The sequence below is a fragment of the Phyllostomus hastatus genome, unplaced genomic scaffold, assembly GCF_019186645.2.
Source record: "Phyllostomus hastatus isolate PE091 unplaced genomic scaffold, TTU_PhHast_1.1 phas_contig_348, whole genome shotgun sequence".
In the NCBI taxonomy this organism is placed as follows: Eukaryota; Metazoa; Chordata; class Mammalia; order Chiroptera; family Phyllostomidae; genus Phyllostomus; species Phyllostomus hastatus.
In genome coordinates, this window is record NW_025333860.1 from 10,549,816 (window position 1) to 10,571,128 (window position 21,313).

Genomic DNA, 21,313 nt, shown 5'->3' on the forward strand with positions numbered 1-21,313 from the left:
TTTAGGCCATGAAAAACTAATCATGCAATCATGCAGTAAAATAAAACTATTATGCTCTAAATTAAATTTTATAACAACCTTCAGTGGAAGTGTGGGAGAAGGATATGGGCAAGACAAGGAGAGTTTGCGTAGGAGACAAGCATGGGCAAGATAAGGAGAGTTTACATAGGAGAAAGCTCTTGAGATCATTTACAGAGAGTAAAGTGATCAGAAGGCAAAGGATGGAACCCAAGGAAACACCACCACTAAAGGATGAATCAAGGGGACTCTATAAGGAATACTGGGAAGGATCAAAAAGAAATGTAAGAGGAGAGACTTTCAGTCAAGATGGTGGCATAGGTAAACATGGCTCTCCTCCTTGCACAACCACGTCAAAATTACAACTAAATTATAGAACAACCATCACTCAGAAACAGCAGAAATCGAGTTGAATGGAAGTCTAAAAACTACAGAATTAAAGAAACCATGTCCATCCAGACTGGTATGAGGGGCAGTGATGCAGAATGGGCTGGTCCCACAGTCACAAATTGTGGATAAAAATTCAAGAGGGATGTCTTGGGAGCAAGGACCAGCCCATCATTATCTCCAGACCAACATTAAGCCCCCCAGCCCAGGGTACCAGTGCCAGAAAGATAAGTCCCCATAATTTCTGGCTGCAAAAACCACCAGGGATTGAGTCAGTGGAAGAAATTTCTAGAGTCCCAAGTAGTTCCTCTTAAAGAACACCACACAGACTTAATCAGACTCACTCCCTCTGAGCTCCAGGACCAAGACAGCAGCTTGAAAGGCACCAGTAGCATACAGGAAGGAGCTGAAGTGGCTGCCATGAAGGTGAGAGCTGGGGGACAGATTTCTCCCAGACAGAGAGGTGAGCAGAGTCACAAAGCCAATAGGCAAGTGCCGTATCTGAAACTCCATCAGCCTAGCTGACACTGTTTGCCCTGCCCTGAAGATCCCCTGAGTCTCCGTCCCACAACCTACAGCTGTTAACAGTAGCCTTTCCATATGAATGGCTGGTCTTGGCTAAACCTTCACAACTTCCTAAATCCTTTCAAACAAGTGACAGCTGGCCTTAGAGCCAAGTCCCCATACTTCATTCTAAGTGGCCCCAGGCCCGGCACTAGCAGTAGCCAACCTAGATTCACAGCTTGGCTTTGCCTGGGAATCCAAACCCAGCACAAGTAGCAGCCATCTCAGATTGCTTTATACCTCAGGCAGGGTGGCCCCCAGCAAAGCATAGGTGGTGGCTGACTTTGGCCTACACCACCCTGGAAACTCCAAGGCCTGCACATCCAGTGGACAGCTACAGACCATATCTGAGCATGACCACCCTGCCTCTGTACAGCTGATTCTCCATGGAGGGCAGAGATTGGTGGTCAGTGATCACAACTAATCCTTGCAGCTGATTGGCCTGGGTAAATCCCTCCCATTGATCTGCCAACAGCAACCAAGGCTCAACTACAAGTGGAGGGTGTACCCAGCCCACACAAAGGTTGTACCTCAAATAACCCATCTTGGGTGATAGGGGAGACAGTGCCACTGGTCCCTACAGGACACTTACTACATTAGGCCATGATACCAAAACAGGGTGTCATAGTAGATCTACCTAATACACAGAAACAAATACAGGGAGGCTGCCAAAATGAAGAGACAAAGATACATGGCCCAGATGAAAGAACAGATCAAAACTCCAGAAAAAGAACTAAACAAAATTGAGATAAGCAATCTGTCAGATGCAGAGTTTAAAACACTGGTTATAAGGATGCTCAAGGAACTTAGTGAGGACCTCAACAGCATAAAGAAAAACCCAGTCAGAAATGAAAGATACACTAATTGAAATAAAAACAATTTACAGGGAAACAACAGTACAATGAATAAAACCAATAACCAAATTAATGAGTTGGAATATAAGAAAGCAAAAACAACCAATCAGAACAAGAGGAAAAAGAATTCAAAATAGGAGAACAGTATAAGCAGCCTCTGGGACAACTTCAAGCATCCCAATATATGCATCATAGGGGTGCCAGAAGGAGAAGAGAAAGAGTAAGAAACTGGAAATCTATTTGAAAAAATAAGGAAAGAAAACTTCCCTAATTTGGTGAAGGAAATAGACATGCAAGTTCAGGGAGCACAGAGAGTCCCAAACAAGATGGACCCAAAGAGGCCCGCTTCGAGACACATCTTAATTAAAATGTCAAAGGTTAATAATAAAGAGAGAATTTTTTTGTTCATCAGTGTATTGCCTTTATAAAATTTTTTATTCACTAAATGATATATATGAAATATAAGTGGCAATACAATGACCAACAGCTCAAGAATTATAAGGCATTCAATTGAATAACAGTATTTCTGAAATGTGAATAAAAGTCACATTAAGACAAAATGTTTAGTGGTAAAAAATAGAATTCACCATTCTCTCTAGGTGTAAAGATATGATATTATCACTAGAATGCATTATTTTAAGATTTATTTGCTAATATTCAAATGTGAAAAAGATCTAGACTATAAACTGGTTTTAATTATAACTCTTTTTCCATCCTATGATAGTTTTCTCATCATAAAATGGTCTTGTTTGATGAGAGAGATGAGGGCTTAAGGGCAGCAGAATCTCCCATAGAAGAGAATGCTGTTGGTTTTGTTGTCCCTGATAAAGAAGAGGAGTGGGTGATCTGCATTGAATTCAGTGGATGGGAGTCTAACTCGAAAACCCACTTCACTCCCAATACCCGCTACAGCCTCTGTCCCTTGTTTATTTATTTCCACAAAAGACTTGTGGGAAATATTGGACAGAAACAGGTGTCTCTCTGCTGACATCCCTGAGAGATCAGCCTTGCCCTGGTAAAAGGCATCACTCATCCTCATGCTGCTCAGGGATGACTTGGGATCATAAGTCTCTTCCAGCTTGAACTTGGAAAGGTGCAGCTTCACATCATACAGCTCCATCATGTCTGTGCTGGTCCACTCCTTCAGCTGCTCACAGGTGGCGACCTTTTCCAGCTGATCCAGCCCATGGATATCTTCAGGCAGCAGTATGAGCAGGCTGAGGTCATGGCTCTCGTAGCAGAGTTGAAGGCCAATGGCTTGCAACTTTTCTATTTGAAAAATGGGAAGCTTTTCTTTTGCCAATATCATTTGTACTGGTTTTCTGTGGCCTTATTTATTCTGAAAGGCTTCTCTGTGGTGTCTTGGACTAAGAATTGATATTCCCAGATCCCTTTAAAGTAAAGGGCATTCATAAGAACCATTCTGGTTACAGAATCCACTATACCATCAGGCAAGAGATTCAGGATTTTTCCTTTTTGGGCTGGCTTTCCACCCAATAATTGATCTCCTTTCTCATTTGGTCAGAAACTTCCAAAAACTTAGCATATCATGGCTTCACACCCAAGTACATTTTCATGTTTTCTAAATATTTATTATGAAATAAATGTTTTATCTCCATATATCCCATTGGCTGTTTTAAGTACATAAGCATCACTAGCACTGTTGATCAGAGATGAGTGTCTGGAAATGCAAGTATATTTCTTCAACCTTTCCCAAGCTGAAGTTCATCTTCCTATTCTTTTCACTTTAAGGATAAGATTTGATGTCCTGATCTCTGTTAAATTGAAGTGCCTGGACTATTTGGGCTCTAGTGGTACCTTTGGTACCCAAACACACCATGGCCAAGAAGGTCGAGATGCTCCAGGAAGAAAAGAAAATATTTTTACCCTCAGAAGATTCAGCTAGCTTTTTGCTAAATTCCAAGGCAGATTGATTAATTGATTTTGTTAGAGAATCCTTTGGGAAAATCTTGTTTTCATCCCCTGGAGCAGAATTGGAAATTCATACATTTTCCATGTCTATCCACATGTGGAGACCTGAATTCTGAAAAATTGTAACTCACAGTTTCCTTGCTTAATCTCTTCTCTAGTCTGCCAACTGGCAGCAATTAGAGTGCTTTTCCTGGGCTTCAGCAAAGGGAGAGCAGAATGGACTAGAGACACTGGAGGAGAGGCTGTGACTGATGGCTCTGAGGAGAGAGATGAAAGGTTAGTTGCCAGGATCCCTGTGCTGAGTCCTAAAGAGAGAATCTTAGAAGCAGCAAGTGGAAAGCAGTTGGTTACCTACAGGGGAGTTCCCATAAGACTGCAGCTGACTTCTCAAAAGAAACTTTGTAGGCTAGAAGGGATTGGCAAGAAATATTCAAAGTCATGAAATGCAGGGACCAACAGCCAAGATTGCTCTACTCAGCAAAGCTATCATTTAGAATCTAAGGGCACATAAAGAGCTTCCCAGACAAGAAAAAACTAAAGGAGTTCATCATTACCAAACCATTATTATATGAAATGTTAAAAGGACTTAAGAAAAAGATGAAAACCTCTGAACAATAAAATGGTAATAAATACATATGTATCAACAATTGAATCTAAAAAACAAACTAAACAAACAAGAACAAAGACAGAATCAAGGATACAGAGAGTGTTTTAATGATTCCCAGATGGGAGAGGGTTGTGGGGAAGGCATGAAGAAGGGAGGGGATTAAGAAGTACAAATTGGTAGTTACAGAATAGCCATGGGGATGTAAAGTACATATAGGAAATGGAGTAGCCGAAGAAGTTATGTGCTTTACCAAGGGACATGAACAACGATGTGGGAATTGCCTGAGGCAATAGGGTGTGCTGGATGGAGGGGGACAAAGTGGGGAAAACTGGGACAACAGTAATAGCATAATCAATAAAATTTAAAAACTTTTTAAAAATAAAATAAAATTTAAAAAAACACAGATGGAAAATAAAGAGATGAAAGCCAAAGGAAAGAGAAAAATCACGGAAGTTCAACAGTGTTAACAGCTATCTACCATGAGCACACAAAGTGACCTAAGTGACCTTGGGATTTGGCTCTTTAGAAGTCACACTGGTCTTTAAATACATGGTCTTTTAAGTATTGGCATAGAAATGTTCCAAAAACATCTAAAATCTTGCTTTGAAGTGAGGCCAGAGGTATCTACATGACTTGGGCACTTGTTGGAAGTGCAGACTCTCAGACCCACCCAGGAGATTCATGAGCACATTAAAGTTTGTGAGGCAACCACACCCTTCCCTAGAAAACTGGCAGTTTGGGATGAATTATCAGATTCGTGACTTGCAAGGAACTGGTTTCACAAGATTTCAAAATAGAAAACTGACTTAGCTCTATTCTTATTTGTATCCTTGATTTAAACATTGTGAATCATACAGAAGATATTATTACTTCCATTTTAATAACCATGAAACAAAATAATAAATGGCAATGGCTGGACTTGAATAAGATCCTCAGATTTACTGGCAGGAAGGAAGGTTCTATTCACTGGAAAGAACAAAAACTCAGAAATGGGTCTAAATGAAATATACTTTAAGACAATTCAATTTTCTTTGCTTTAATTCTGGTCTTGTCAAGCAGCCTTCTGGTGACTAATCTGACTTCAAGTTCTAATTCTGAAATGAAATGCCTAGGAATGAGGTAAAATGGCAAGAAAAAGGAAAAACTCTAAATGAATAAGCTGACATGATTGGTCATAAACTTCTTTGTCTGAGGCAGCTAATAAGAACCAGGTTTTCTAAAAATGACTTACCCTAAGCGAGCTGATAAAGTGAATTTTCAAATCATCAACACTCAGAGTCTGCCACAGTCCACGTGGACTGTCCAGTGAGACATGCTACAGCAAAGGGCTGGAGAGAAAGTATATTAGAAACAAGTAGGGCTGGGAATCAACCAGGCTATAGTGTTGGCTTCCTCAAAACAGTCAGTTCTTCAAATCACAATGTCTAAAGAAATTGGGTCTGATTTGGGTCAGCAGTATTAGCCAAGAGTTTTAATCTGGTGGGTGAGATGTGGTATCAGATGTTTCTGGGTTAATATAATCCTTTCTTCTAATTTGTGTGGACAAATCATGGTTCTATGGCGGTCAGTCTAGTTTGAAAGAGTTCTTGGCCAATAGTGAGATCCTCTTCTTGGCAAAGGAGTTGGCAAGAGTTAGGTAAAGCTCTCATTAAATGGACTTGGGTTCAGGATGGGGGTCACACCTAACAGAAAGTGGAGTAAAGGTAAGAAACCAAGAAAAAAAAAACAGCAACATACCATGGTATTTCGGGACATGGATTTGTGGACCAGGTAGACCTGGTTTCAGATCCAAACACTTCTACTTACTTGGGCAAGTCACTTAATTTCCCTCAACTTCATCTGTAAGAAAAGATTAATAATAATAACTACTACCTCACAAGGTTGTTGAAAAGATTAAATGACAACAAATTATATTACACACTTAATGTAGTGTTTTAACTCAGAGGACACATTCAAAACCAGCATCATTAACTAGTCTCGAGATTTCCAATGGAGTTGAGGGGAAAGACTCCTGTGGGCAGGCCCTGAGTAGGCTATGGCCCAGGAATACCGGAAATGAGCAGATGAGCAGAGGACTTCACCAGTTGGTGGAGATAGGGCTTTGGAAATATTACTAGGTCTTGTCTGGGCTGAACTGCCTGATAGAAGGGCTTTTTTTTTTGTACATTTTATTGATTATGCTATTACAGTTGTCCTATTTTTTTCTCCCTTTGATCCCTGTCCACCATTTACCCCCTTCTTCCAGCATTCCTCCTCTTAGTTCATGTCCATGGGTCATACATATAAGTTCTTCGGTGTCTCTATTTCCTATACTATTCTTAATCTCCCCTGTTTATTTTATACCTACCATTTATGCTTCTTATTCCATGTACCTTTTCTCCCCATTCTCTCCCCTCTCTCTCACCACTGCTAACCCTCCATGTGATCTCCATTTCTGTGATTCTGTTCCTGGTCTACTTGTTTGCTTAGTGGTTTTGGTTTTTAGGTTCAGTTGTGGATAGTTGTGAGTTTGTTGTCATTTTATTGTTCATAGTTTTGATCTTCTATTTCTTAGATAAGTCCCTTTAACATTTCATATAAGGGCTTGGTGATGATCAACTCCTTTAATTTTACCTTATCTGGGAAGCACTTTATCTGCCCCTCCATTCTAAATGATAGCTTTTCTGGATAGAGTGATCTTGGATGTAGGTTCTTGCCTTTCATGACTTCAAATACTTCTTTCCATCCCCTTCTTGTCTGCAAGTTTTCTTTTCTTTTTTTCTTTTTCTTTTTCTTTTTTTTTTTTTTTTTTTTTTAGTATATGTGCTGCCAAAGCGAGCACTGCCAGTTTTCTTTTGAGAAATCAGCTGATAGTCTTATGAGGACTCCTTTGTAGGTAACTGTCTCCTTTTCTCTTGCTGCTTTTAAGATTCTCTCTTTATCTTTAATCTTAGGTAATTTAATTATGATGTGTCTAGGTGTGTTCCTCCTTGGGTCCAACTTCTTTGGGACTCTCTGGGCTTCCTGGACTACCTAGAAGCCTATTTCCTTTGCCAGATTGGGGAAGTCCTTTTTTATTATATTTTCAAATAAGTTTTCCATTTCTTCCTCTTCCTCTTCTCCTTCTGGCATCCTTGATTCAGATGTTGGAACATTTAAAGTTATCCTGGGGGTTGCTAAGCCTCTCATCATTTTTTTTATTCTTTTTTATTCATTCTGTTCTGGTTGAATGTTTATTTCTTCCTTCTGGTCCAAATTGTTGATTTGAGTCCTGATTTCCTTCACTTCTCTGTTGGTTTCCTGTATATTTTTCTTTATTTCCTTTTGTATAGCCTTCACTTCTTCCTCTGTTTTGTGTCCATACTCAACCATTTCTGTGAGCATCCTAACTACCAGTGATGAACTTTGCACCTGATAGGTTGGCTATCTCCTCATCACTTAGTTCATTTCCTGGAGTTTTGATCTATTATTTCATTTGGGCTACATTTCTTTGTCTTGGTGCACCTGTTACATTGTAATAGGAGGAGCCTTAGGTATTCACCAGGGTGGGGCCACCCACTTTTCTATGTTGTGGTGCTGTGTATGTCGGGGAGGAGTCAGAGGGGGAACAATGCTGCTTGCTTGGCTCTCCTCCCACTTTCAGTCACTTCCATTGCTACCCACAAGCAAAGTGTACCTTTCTGGTACTGATTCCTGGTGGTTGGGTTTGTGTATGTTCTGAAATCCCATGGGTACCTCCAATGGACTCTCTTGTGAGACTGGGACAACCTGTCTCCCACTGTAACATGGTGCAGCCAGGGTGGGGACCCAAATAGGGATTTGTAATGGGGTCCAGGACTCGGTGTCCAGGAAATATTAGAAATATATATATATGATATTAGAAATATTAGAAATATATATAGATATATAAATGATAACTTTAAATATTCCAACATATATATATATATATATATATATATATATATATATATACACATGCATACACACACACACACACACACACACACACACACGTTCTCACCCCCACAAGTCTAAGCTGAAGGATGGGACACATGGATCAGGGCCATTGAGAGTTGTTTTGAATAGCAACAGTTTTGCAGATAACCTCTAGAATGGTCATTTAACACATCTGTAGCCTTTAACTGGTTTCATAGATATGTTAAACAGCTGTGGCCATACTTTGAGCCAGGGGGATGGGAGTGACTTCAACCCATGATGTAACTGGGAGGCAACCCCCCCTGGTTACAGAACCTACATAAGAGCTTGAAGATGATTGACTCCACACCATGGGACCATGCCTGCCCAGACTTACTGTGGCAGCCCAGTAAAGCTGAAAAAATACAGGAATGCTGGCAGCTGTGGCCAGTTGTGGGAGGAGTTGAAAATAGTGAGGCAGAGGAAGATTGGTACTGGGATTTAAACTCAGGCATAGCAGCCATGCAGCATCTTTTTGAGACCACACTTCTTTTGGGTACCACACAGCTTGGGCAGAGAAGAACCACAGACTTCTATTTCTTTTTCTGAGATATAGTACCCCAGTTTGGGCAGAGGGGGAAGGAAGGATTGTGTTTGTGGGTATTCTAAAGGACTTTGGGATCTCATTGAAGACATTATTACTCTTAAGTTTGTATAACTCTTTAAATAAATAATCCCTCTCCTTTTCACCAATCTCTGCCATTGAGAGATGTCTTTTCCCTAGCAGTGGGCAAGGTGAATCTAGTACACGGTGGGGGACCCTCAGAGCACAAGGGTGGGTCCATTCAGTAATAGTATATCGTTCACCACCACCCCCATTCTGTTCTATAACACCACTACCACAACCCCCATAGGATTTTACAGCCAGAGGTTTTGAGTCTTTATTTCCCCTATGCTGAAACTCTGGGTTGCAGTTTGTCTCGCTCCCTGGGTGTTACTCCCTGCTTATCCTCTGGTGAATGTGGGACCACCCCACCCACAAGAGGACTTGCTATGACTCCTCTCCACTCTGGCTGCCCTTCTCCACCCCTCCTACCAATCTGGGTGAATGTTTCTTCTTTAACTCCTTGGTTGTCAGACTTCCATACAGTTTGATTTTCTGGCAGTTCTGGTTGTTTTTTGTTTTTAAATTTGTTGTTGTCCTTCTTTTGCTTTTGCAAGGAAGTGAAGCATATCTATCTACGCCTCCATCTTGGCCAGAATGTACTGTGTCTGTGAGGGCCTGCAGGGCTGGCCATTAACAGGTTTCTGGGCAGAAATTTATTCCTGAGGCTTAGCTCTGTCTCCTGAGACATTTGATAAGTAAATGCCATCAAACTGTTGACCAAAATTATTTATATCATTCCAGTCAGCCCTGTCTTTCCCAATCTTCATCTGACTCCACCTCTCTTCCAATCCGAAAAAATACTGAAAAGTTTATTGGAAATGTCTTGTAATTTATTCTGCAGTGGAATGATTTCCCTAGAATATAAACAAAAGGAAAAGCCTTAGGTGATGTTAACTCAAGCTGGTAGACAGAAAATATAAATATTCCCTCGAGCCCTTGAGCAAATTGGAGATCACCTTCTGGATTTCCTGATGAGATTAATACCCACGATTTCCTAGTGGGCTTTATAATACTTTTGGAGGTGAGGAAATCTATTTGCAGAGGTCCCAAGAGAAGTCCATTGTGACCCAAGATGCTAGTTAACCACCTGCTAGCACCAGGCAAATAAAACCTCCATATTACATTGCTTCATGTAGGCAGCCAGGGCTGAATTCCCACAGATCTGCCATCTGTCCTCTAGGTTCTGGGTCTGTTCTCTAATTCTGCAGACCACAGAACTGCAAATAATTCTTAGTCATTAGGGAAATGATGAATTCTTTTTGTCTTTATCTGCACCCTGTAGTGTACAGATTATTTTGCCTCAACAGAATTACTCTACCCTTTCTCTTTTCCTGTTCTGGGGTCAAAGTTTAGCTTTAGGCACCAGCTCTCCAGTCCTTTCCTTCTTACATTAGGGACTTTTGGGTGAAATGTTGGCTCTCAGAGGTCAAAACCATTAATATTGTCAAAGATGCCTTCTCCAGCTTGAGAGCTGGGGCCACACTGCTTAAACAGGGTTCAGCAAAGCCCAGCAAGAGAGTCTGCTGTTACTTGATCTCTGTTCCTCCAGCCCAGAACATGAATACATTTTTTAAATTAAGCATAAATGAAATAAAAATATTTGCTCCAGTTGGAAATAAAAGTAAATAAAACATGACTGGCAGAGGGGGTGATTGAAGATGGGAGCCAGGCAGATCATAAAAGGTCTTCCTTCAGCTACAGCCCTCAGGCTGCAGAATGACCACAATCCACCCAGTCTCACCCCCAAAACCCACCCTGCCTTTTTTCTTAAAGAAATTGCTGGGACACTTAGCCTATTGTAATTTTTAGTACTTACTCCAGGATATGTTTATTAATTTCAGAGAGAAGGAAGAGAAAGAGAGAGAAACATCAGTGTGACAGAAAAACGTCAACCAGTTGCCTCCCGTACATGCCCTGACCAGGGATCAATCGCGCTCCAACCGAGCAACCTGGCTAGGGTACCGTGAGCCTATTTTAAATATGCCAACTGAGACTGGTTAGTTTTTCTCTTTTCATGTGTTTGTCATTTTTAAAAAAAGTTAAAATCTTCCATTTAGGCCACTTCATACTGCTTTCTTCTGTAAGTCTCAAGTCTCTTTTGGAGTTGAGCTATTTTTCCCTTTAGGGAGACGTCATCTTGCTTAAGAGAGGAAGGAACAGGCCAGTTTGAGGCCTGGAAACCTCCCAAACCATCAGGAAATCCTCGGGGCCTGGGTAGTTAGTCTCTTTGAAACCTGACTCCCATAAAATGAGAAGAAGGCAAAAAAACCCCTCTGAACCCCAGCTCTCCAGGGCCAGCCCTCCAGAGGCAATGATTTGTAGCCATTAACCGGGTTAAGCCTTTCCTGATGAAGCCCTTTGTTTGTCTACTCAAATGTGAAATGGTTACGAGGGCAGGAAACCCAAGGTCAACTTCCACTTGGAACTAGGAACTGACGCACTCAGCTGGGGGACAAGGGTGTATATTTACATTTACACTTGACCTGGTCTCCTTCCCCTCCCACAGATTTTCCTTATTTTCTTTCCCCTCCACTATCCCAAAGCGGGAGAGATCGACATTTCAAGAGCCCAGCACCTTTAAAAAACAGAGCAAATTCAGATTACCACAGACCTTTGGCATCCCTCCAGTTGCTACAGCTTAAAGTAATCATGGTCAGTATCAGGGCATGAGGGTTACTTGCAAAATATCAATCTGTCAACAGGAACAAAGAGCTGCCTGTTAAATGGCAAAGGGACACATGTAGAGATCGTGTTAATAAAGTTCCAAGCTCTAAAAGCAAAGACTTACATAGGCAAGGTTATACTCTTTCAAATTAAAATAGTAATATAAAACATGGCAATATTTACTACCAAGATCTTTAAAACAATATTTTCTAGGTTTCTAAATTTAAATTATATCCTCACCCATTTTTTATTGATGCCTACTATGTGCAAAGACTGTGGTGGTCAGTGACAGTTCCTCTGTCAGCCCCGAAACCTGGGCTTAATCAATTCAGAGGGTTGAAGTAGAGTATTCCATCTAATAGAGATGCACGTACAAGAACTGTAGAATTTCAGAGCTTATGGGAGATTTCAAAAAAGACAATTCTAGGGAGATGAAGTGACTGGTTCAAGGTCAGTCACACTGCTTCAAAGCCAGGACTAAAACACAAGTCTCTTAAGGTCACATCTAGGGCTCTTTGCCTTGTACTTCACCTCTTTAGCTTAGCAGAGGCTTGCCAACCTGCGAGTCCCACAGAGAAAGATAGACTCTTTGGCAATGGGGATGGGCAGTTCAGATGGCACTGGGGATGCCATAACTGGGTTTTGCTAGTAGGGAAAACTGCCTGTACCAGAAGTTTGGAGAAAAACCAATATCAAAAGGGTCTCTTAGATTCTAAAATAAGGAACAAGGTGAAGAACAGAATAACTTCACTCTTGTGGTGGCTCATCTTCCTCCAGTGAAGCTCACCTCTTGGCAGGTGCTCCCTGTGTTGACAGCTCACACCAGGCAGGTGCAATGGGACTTATGCTTCATGGTGCCCAAGACTAAGGCCAATGAAGCCTTTCACCTTTCACCTTCAAATGCTCACTCCTGGGCTGTACCTTATCAGGACCTAGCCACCATGCTCTGAGAAACCCAAGTTGTCACACAGAGAGGCTATGTGTCATCACTGAAGTGGGACAGCTCCAGCTGAGCCCTCAGCCAGCATTGTGCCAGCCACAGGAGTGAGCCTGAGGTGTGGCCAGCCTTTTCAAAGCTTCAGATGACTATGGCCTCATCAACCCTGACTGCAGTTGCAGGAGAAATCCCAGGTGAAAATTGTTTGCCTGCCTCCAGCCAACCCAAGACCTGTGAGAGACGATAATAATTGTGTTCTAAACCACTAAAACTTAGATGGTTTTTACACAGTAATAGATACCTGCAGCAATTCCTTTACCCAGAATGGGACAGACAGGGAAATCCTAAAAGTCACCTGTAAGCAATCATCTTAAACTAAGGATTTCTGTGAGGCTTAAAAAAAATAACATAACCTGAAAGAGAAAGGTATGAATTTGTTCTGGGGTAATTGTTGCCAAACTGTGAAGTTGACTTGAGCAAGTGGCCAAAAGCATCAGACATCAAGGACACTGAGGGGAAACAGAAACTGTTCAAAGCTAAAGTTAATGAACGCCTGAGGGCATTCGTTATGCATGTCACCCCAGCAATAAATACTCCAGAAGTAAATCAAGTGGAGGACAGTGCAGAAGAGCAAAGATGCAAAGAGTAATCAAGGAAAAGAGAGAGGCATATGCTGTGCTTGGTACAAAACCATCTGGAACACACCAGAGGAGGGTGAGGCAGCCTGGGACGAACAGAATATCATGCTTTGGAGACTGCAAGAGATTGTCCAAGTTGTTCAGAGGAATAACAAGCAAACCTTAGAGGGGTAATGAGTGCTATTTCAAATGTACTTGGAGAGAGAGGTCAGGGCAGGAGACAAGAGGTCTCAGAGTGACTAGGAGCGGTTTTTATGAACAATAGCAGTAACATGAGCTAATGGCGTGATTATCGCACAGTAATCGGGCTTCAGTGCTAACTGTTAATAGTCCCTGCCCAGGATGGGCTTTAGAGTAATTCAGCCAGTTACAAGACCTTAGCAGAAATTGTCAGGATCTCTCACTGGGTCCCAAAGTTCACAAAGGTCACTGCTGGAGACCTGATTGAAAAGAACCTTTGGCTTTTATTCTTTCTTTCAATGATCACAAAGATTAAGGAACAAGACCTAAATGAGACTTTCTTGTTCCAGTAGGATACATTTGATGGAAATCAAGACTGGCTGAGAATGAGGGTTCTAATGACCGTGGGGAGTGAGGCCTCGCTGCAGAGCAGCAACCCTGCTTTGGAGACAGTTTCAGTTCTGTGTGCCCCAGGACTGTCATCATGCAGGTGTCTGTTCCCTCGTCATCTACATCTCCTGCAAGGCCCCAACAAAGCATGGAAAATCAGATGGAGGTTATTAATCATATATCAAAATTAAATATCCTTAAAAAGAGCTCCCACTATATACCAGAAATTTGGATGGATGTTTTACATATTTTAATTCCAAGGACCATTTGAGATTGTTATTACTACCTTGGTTTTATAGGTGAAGAAACTCAGGCTTAGAGAAGTTAACTCACGAGCCCAAGATGACAGAGTCAGTAATAATAATAACAACAGTAATAAAAATAGCAAATATAGTATTGTCAGTCCCTATTCCAAACACTTTAGCATATTTTAACTCATCGCATCTCCCAAACAACACTGTGATAAAGGTGCTATTACTAGCCCACTTTTTATAATAGCGATAATAGTGAGTAAATAGTGGAACAGGATTCAGACCTGCCCTGAACCACCTCACTAGATGGATTCTCAAGACAAAAGTCCTCCTGGGCCATCCCTGTCTGGTTGACTCTCAAAACCTATATTCTTTTCTTTGCACCACATTTCCCCCGTGAGCACTTTGGTATATTTCCAATACCTAAGAACCCAAAATTAAATCTTCATAACATGACAAGTTCTGGAAAACGCCATCCTGAACACTATCCAGGGCCCTGCAATTAGCTGCATAGATCGCAGTGCAGGAAGAGGAAGCCTGCTGCCCACTCAGACCCTAAACTGACGTCCAATGTCCTTGCCACTGGCGCTTGCTGAAAGGAAAGGTGATGCTGACAAGGGCAACTGTTAGAATCTGGAGTAGCTGTTGGGGTTTTCACCTATGAACATCAGAACTGAGACTAGGTCATTGAATTATGGGTGATGGGATGAGAACAGGGAAGAGTTCATTGACAAAGTCTAGATCCTGATACAAGCATACCTTCAAGATTAGTAAAGCAAGTGATATTACTTTATTGCAAAACAAGAAAGCACAGCCCTGCTTGGTGTGGCTCAGTGGATTGAGTGCCAGCTTGTGAACCAAAGGGTTGCCAGTTCGAGTCCCAGTCAGGCACATGCCTGCGTTGAGGGCCCTGTCCCTGGTTTGGGGGCATGTGAGAAGCAACCACACATCGATGTTTCTCTCCCTCTCTTCCCCTCTCATAAATATATACATACATACATACATACATACATACATACATACATACATACATATAAAACAAGAAAAAGTGGAGAGAGGGCCAAACAGCAAATACAGACTCAAAGGATCAGCTGCTAAAGAGAGCTAAGAGACTCAGGTTCCCAACAGATACTCATCTGCTGGTTCTCATGCTGGGGGAAAGCAGGAGAGAGGAGGATACAGGTGCAGTGTGAGAGGGCCTCCACTGACCATAGGGTCTTTTCTCCCTTTTAAATGTGTAAGCTCATTGCCTTCACAATTTTATTAAGACTCCTTTTTTTCTTAAGTTAATTTTCAGGCATTAAGAGCCAAAGGACTTAGAATTGCTGAGGAGAAATTTTTTTCCCAAGAGCAGAAATGGCTTAGCTCCTGAGTTACTAGAAACAAATACCTTAATTCCGATGATAAATGTCAAGGCCCACAGAGCCAGTGACCCTACATTTTAGACAACCTTCTCCACCGTGTGGTCACTACACAACAGCCAGGTCCAGGATGGCTGGAGAGTTTAGAACTGAGAATCTTCAACAAGTTTCGTTTGGTTCCTCCCTGTGTGCATTTCTGCACAGACTCGGAGCCCATTTCCCGTGCAGTTCCCACTTGCTGCCTGCCGAGGACTGTTTTCAATACATACTACCTAGAAGGCTCAGCATAAAAACAAACATGATTTTACAGTTCTCCAAACACTTCTTAAGAGTCAGAACAAGTCTTTCTAGGTCAGTACCTAGAAAGAGAGGAATAACCCTTGAGAATCAATCAGAAGGAATTAAAAACTGAACAGATACCAAAACATAAGTTCATAGTTGCTCTGGGGCACAGAGCACAGCAAAGAGGCCCTTTTGTTCCTTAGGGAGTGTACAAGGAAGGAACACTGATTCCCAAACCCATATACACATTCTATATACATGCATGTGGGCATGCGCACGCAAACACACCCACCCCAAACTGCCCCATCCCTCCTCAGCTGTATGTTTAGAGGAACTTTAGGCTGAGGACTCACCATAGCCTAAATTGACCATAAGTTAGCACTTTAAGCAGGATTCCTTTCTTACCTGCCAATGGTGCCAGAGTAGCTGACTACCAAGGCCCCGGTGGTAAGGACCAGGTTGCTTACAACTTTTTTTACTTATCCATCACAGTGTAACAAATTACCACAAAATTGAAAACTACAAGCACTTAGCTCTGGCCTGGTAGTTCAGTTGATTAGAGCATCACCCCAATATGCCAACTGTGGCTTTGATCCCTGCTGAAGGCACACACATGAATCAGCCGATGAATGCATAAATAAGTGAAACAACAAATCAGCGTTTCTCTATCTTTCTCTCCCTCAGATAAATAAATAAAAAAATTAAAACTACAAGCACTTGTTATTTCATATGGCTTTTGGGGGTCAGGAATCCAGGGACAACTGGGTAGTTCTGGCTCAAGGTCTGTCACAAGGTTGGTTGGAGTCGAGATGTTGCTGAGACTGCAGTTGTCTGAAGGCTTGACTAGGCTGAAGAGTCTGATTCCAAGATGGCTCACTCGACAGCTGGAGTGAGGCCTCAACTGGAGGCCTTGGTTTTTGTCTCTTGGATCTCTGCATGGGCCTACTTGAGTATCCTCGCAATGTGGCAGCTGGCTTCCCCCACAGTAAATAATCAAGAGAGAACACAGCAGAAGCCACAATGTCTTTTATCACCTAACCTCAGAAGTCACACACATCATTTCTAAAATATGTTGTTGGTTTACACAAGTTAGCCCCATTGATTGTGGAAGGGAACTACACAGGGCATAATTCCAGGAGGCCAGTATCACTGGGGCCATCTTGGATTAATAGCCCCCACAACTTCACAAATACACTTCTGCCTGGTTCCTAATGTCCCACCAGTCCTTGCTGGTTCCCTGGCTGGCATCCTTGTTTTCCGCTTGGAAAGCCTCAAATTGCCAAATGAACAATGATCACTTATGACTTTAAATACTTTTATATTGTTTGAGCCTTTTACCATAAAAGTGAATTTTATAATTTAAAGTTATTTTCAACATAAAATACTGCTAACTTCATCAGGTTACCTAAAGTTTTCTGGGCTTTCCATTATTTCATTTTTGTTTATTGCTAATATGAAATGTAAGCATATAATTTTCTGGAATCCTTACCAACTAAAAAGGATTTGTGGTATATATGCCATTATTCAGATTCACTAGATAATGGATTTAACAATTGCAGTTATCCTTGCAAGAATATATTTTCAGGTATGGTTACTTCTTTTCAGTCTCCAACCTGTAATAATAGATATTTCAATAAGTATTTAAGAGTGTTGGTTGGCTATAAGTAGTAGAAGATCCAGTGAAAAATGGCTTAAATAATAAGAAGACTTTATTTTCTTGCAGCTCTTTAATTTTCATATCTGCTCTACCTCTGTGCAACTCGGTAGCTCTATGATGCCATCCAGGGCTCAGGTTCTTCCCATATTCTGCTCTTCACCCTCAGCAGACTAGCAACTCCCCCTCACAGTAGCCAGATGGGCTGTATTAGCCTTTGGAGTCATTTTTTCACAGTCACATTCAAAGCAAGAAAAGAACATCTTTTTCTTGTGCTTCTCCTTTTTAAGAACAAGGAAACCTTTCCCACAAGCGATTGAGAAAACGTCCCTTTGTTTCTCATTGGCAAGAATTGTATTGTGTGCACATTTGTTATCAGCAAGAGGGATACAATTACAGGATGGACTTAATTAATCAGAATTCACCCTTCACCTTGGAGCTGGGGAGGGGCCTAGCCTCTTCTGAAGATCACCCAATAACTGAGATAATCATAGTAATAGTAACAAAAAAAAAAGAGGGTGTTAGCTATTAGATAGCCCATTAATACTATTGTGCGATGGTTTGAGCCCTGATCAGTATACTCCTCAATAACAACCTCTTCTCCCTAACTCCCAAAGCCTTTCAGAGACCCCTGAGAGATCCCTCAGGATTCTACCTCATGTGTGCTCAAGAAGAAGCAATGACAAGATCACTGCCCCACATAAGAAGTGCTCTCGGGCCTTCCTGCTCTCCTGGATCTCACACCCAACCTCCACAATGTAATGAAATAACAGAGGATTTTCTCTTTACCTTAGTCCAGGGCATGCTCCTTGTGTCTTCTGTTTCGATCCCAGAATTGCCCTCTTCCCAGGATGATTGACAGTGAAAAAACTCCACTCTGTTCAAAGTAAATGTGACTTGCACCCACCCACAAGCCATGGAGTGAAGTCTGGTTCTGTGGCTCATGAGACAATCACATCAGAAAATAATGGTTCAATATCAGTAAAGTCAGGGTTATTGAGCCTGGAATAATATCATCCACAAGACATCAACAATGCAGCCAGTACAACATAGGCCAAGCCAAGTTCAAATCATTTTCAAAGTCTCATCATGAGTATGACACGAAGGGCAGGCCTGCATATCTTTCCTGTCATTTTATGATCTCTGGTTCCAGTGTCTGTGTTTAAGTGCAAGGATATGCAAAAGAACAAGCACTAATAGAAGGCAAGAGTATAATAGCAAATATTTTTGGCTTTAAGAGCCATACAGTCTCCATCACGACTACCTGCTGTTGCAGTAGGAAGGCAGACAGAGACAATATGCAAATAAATAAAGATGTCTGTGCTTCAATAAAACTTTATTTACAAAATAGACAGTGGGCCAAATTTGTACCATAGGCCATAGTTTGTCAAACCCTGATATAAAGCATAGGGAAGTTTAAACCTTAATAGAGAAAGGTTTTTCATAAAGAAATAAAGATGTCTGCAAATCTTTGCTAAAATATATAAGTAATTTATATTAATAATGTTTAAACACCTACTGTCAGGAAGATCTGGAGTTCACAGATTTTCCTCCAAACAATTGATAGATACTCAAGATTTTTTTAACAGAACAAAAGTCCCAACGCTAATTTTAAGCTTTCATCTCTTAGGAAACAGATACTGTCTTAAATTTTAAGTAATAGTCTTTTTAGCTTCTGAAAAAAAAATCAAGTTTAGAAAAAAATTGGGTTTCTAGCTTTAGCCAAAACACCCTGTTACATCATGCACCCCACTGCTGGAGAGAGCGAAGCCCACTGCGGGACAATCAGCAGGCTCCTGGAGCCAGGCCAGCCCCAGCAGACCTCTGACTCGGTCATGGACATTGTAAAGCGAAGAAGCCCTGACAATGCCTAAGAATGTCACAGGAAGAAATAAAGCTGTGTCATTTCCAGTCCAGACTCTTGCTGTCCAACACCACCTTCTTCTACTTTGTATACTACAAACACAAATTTTACCAGGGAATTGAGTTCCAAACTGAACAGATTCCTAAACTGCTTATTTCACTACGTGTTTTTATTCGAAAGGCACAGATGCTCTTCTCACTATCTCCCTGGAGAAAACAGTAACTCATTCTCTGCCACCAACGCCGCTCTAGCAGGAGGATTAAGTCCAGGAAATTTTAATCTCCTCTAAAATAATGTCCATTGATTGTACATAGTAAGCACTTACTGTCCTGATCCACTCTCATGTGTACTCACTGAAATTTATTTACTCTCTCCCATCATCAATCACGGAATCCCTACTCAGAATGGAATTAGGCAGTATCAGCAAGCTTGCTCTTCAAAAGCTTGGAGAAGCCCGACTTTACACTCAGGACCAGGATTTCTACAGATGTGTTCTCCCAGGGGTTGAGCAGGTGCCAAGCACCCTAAAATGTGTAGTCAAGGTATACACTAGCAAACAATAGGAAATGACTAAGGTGGAATGCCAAGATCAGTAAATGGGTAGATGTTTTATATGTAGATCACTGAACTACATAAAAGAAAAAAGTATTAAATTTAATAATTGTTTTATATTGTTATAAGAATAAGGCAAGTCATAGCTTTCAGTCTTGATCCATTCCTCATACACTACTTCTGAAAATTTCTGTGATTACTACTATTTTACCATAAAGACAAGGCACAACCACAGGTGACATAAGGTAAATTGTAACTAAAAGACACCTGGGCATCCAATGCCAAAATATTAATGTGTGATTCTGGCTTTCTTTACTTTCAAGAACACTGACCTAAGGCGCTTTCCTGTCTTTCTTGACTTACAGCCTCTCTCATATGACTGTTTTGTTTGGGGTTGTTATTTTTTTTTAACTTATTCATTACAGGAATCCAAAACAGTTTCTTCATGACTCCATGGTACGGGGTCAGGTGCTGAACAAAGAGATTTCTCACATTTTCCCTTCCATTTCCTGTTCCCATTAAGATAGGTATGCTGGAGGAAACCACTCGCTGGGTGGCATGGCAACCCAAAATAGAAATCCATCTTCCTGCCCCTGTTTTCCCTAACACATCTGATTTAGGCACATTCTATAATAGCCCAAACAGACTTGACCCTACCAGATTCGCCCTGATCATGACCCTATGGCAATGTTCTCAAATTTTAGTGTACATCAAAACACCTGGAGGGCTTCTTAAAACACAGATTATTGCCACATGTCGCCCAGAATTTCTCATTCAGTTGGTCTGGAGTGGGGTCTGAAATGTTGCATTTCTATCCAGTTCCCAAGGGATGATGGATGATGGATGATGATACTGTAGGCCTGGGGAATGACCCCAATCTGAGAATCACCTGGGCATTAGACCACAATGTAGACTGACAGAATGAGCTGGGAACATCATGGAAGCCAATGATTGTGTGAAGACAACCAGGCACGTGTTCCTCTACCTCTGGCAGAAGGAGGTTCACCTGCTACCGGATGCAGAGTTTGGAAACAGGGGTAGGTTAAATCAGGGAAGGCTTGGCCTGGGAATAGAAGTAGATCCTTAAGTCTGAACAAACACTTCAGGAGACAATGAACCTTGAAATCACAGCCTGGGGCTGGAACCAGATGACCTGTGTTTGAATCCCTGCCTTGTCCTCACACTGTAGCCATGGACAAGTTCCCTTCATACCTTTAAACTATGGTTTCTTCATCCATAAAATGGTATTGGAAATCATGGCTATAACCACAGGGAGTTAAGGTAATCCATGTAAACCATGCAAAATACAGTACTTAAAGGATCCCATGTAGGTTGATTGTAAAGGCTTAGTAAATTCCTACCATAGGAATAAGGTTGAGACTTGGTCTTATTGGACTATGGGACTGACATACAAAGACCTGGGTATAAAGCTTGGCCTGGGGCTGGATGATCAGTCTACATGGGGATAAGGAAGATGGGATACCAATGATATATTGGGCCAAGGTGAAAGTAAGGTGTGTGGCACAGATTTTCTGCTCAGCCAGGAACAAGGTATCTTCAGGTGCTGTGGACATTTACCATTTAGGAGATGAGGTATCAGAGTAGTTAGGGGAGTCT

General features: G+C 41.5%; 1 pseudogene; it reads right to left on the bottom strand.

Moving 5' to 3' along the window:
* Positions 1-2,592: 2,592 nt before the first annotated feature.
* The window catches only part of LOC123820429, a 36,428-nt pseudogene continuing 17,707 nt past the window's right edge, over positions 2,593-21,313 (bottom strand).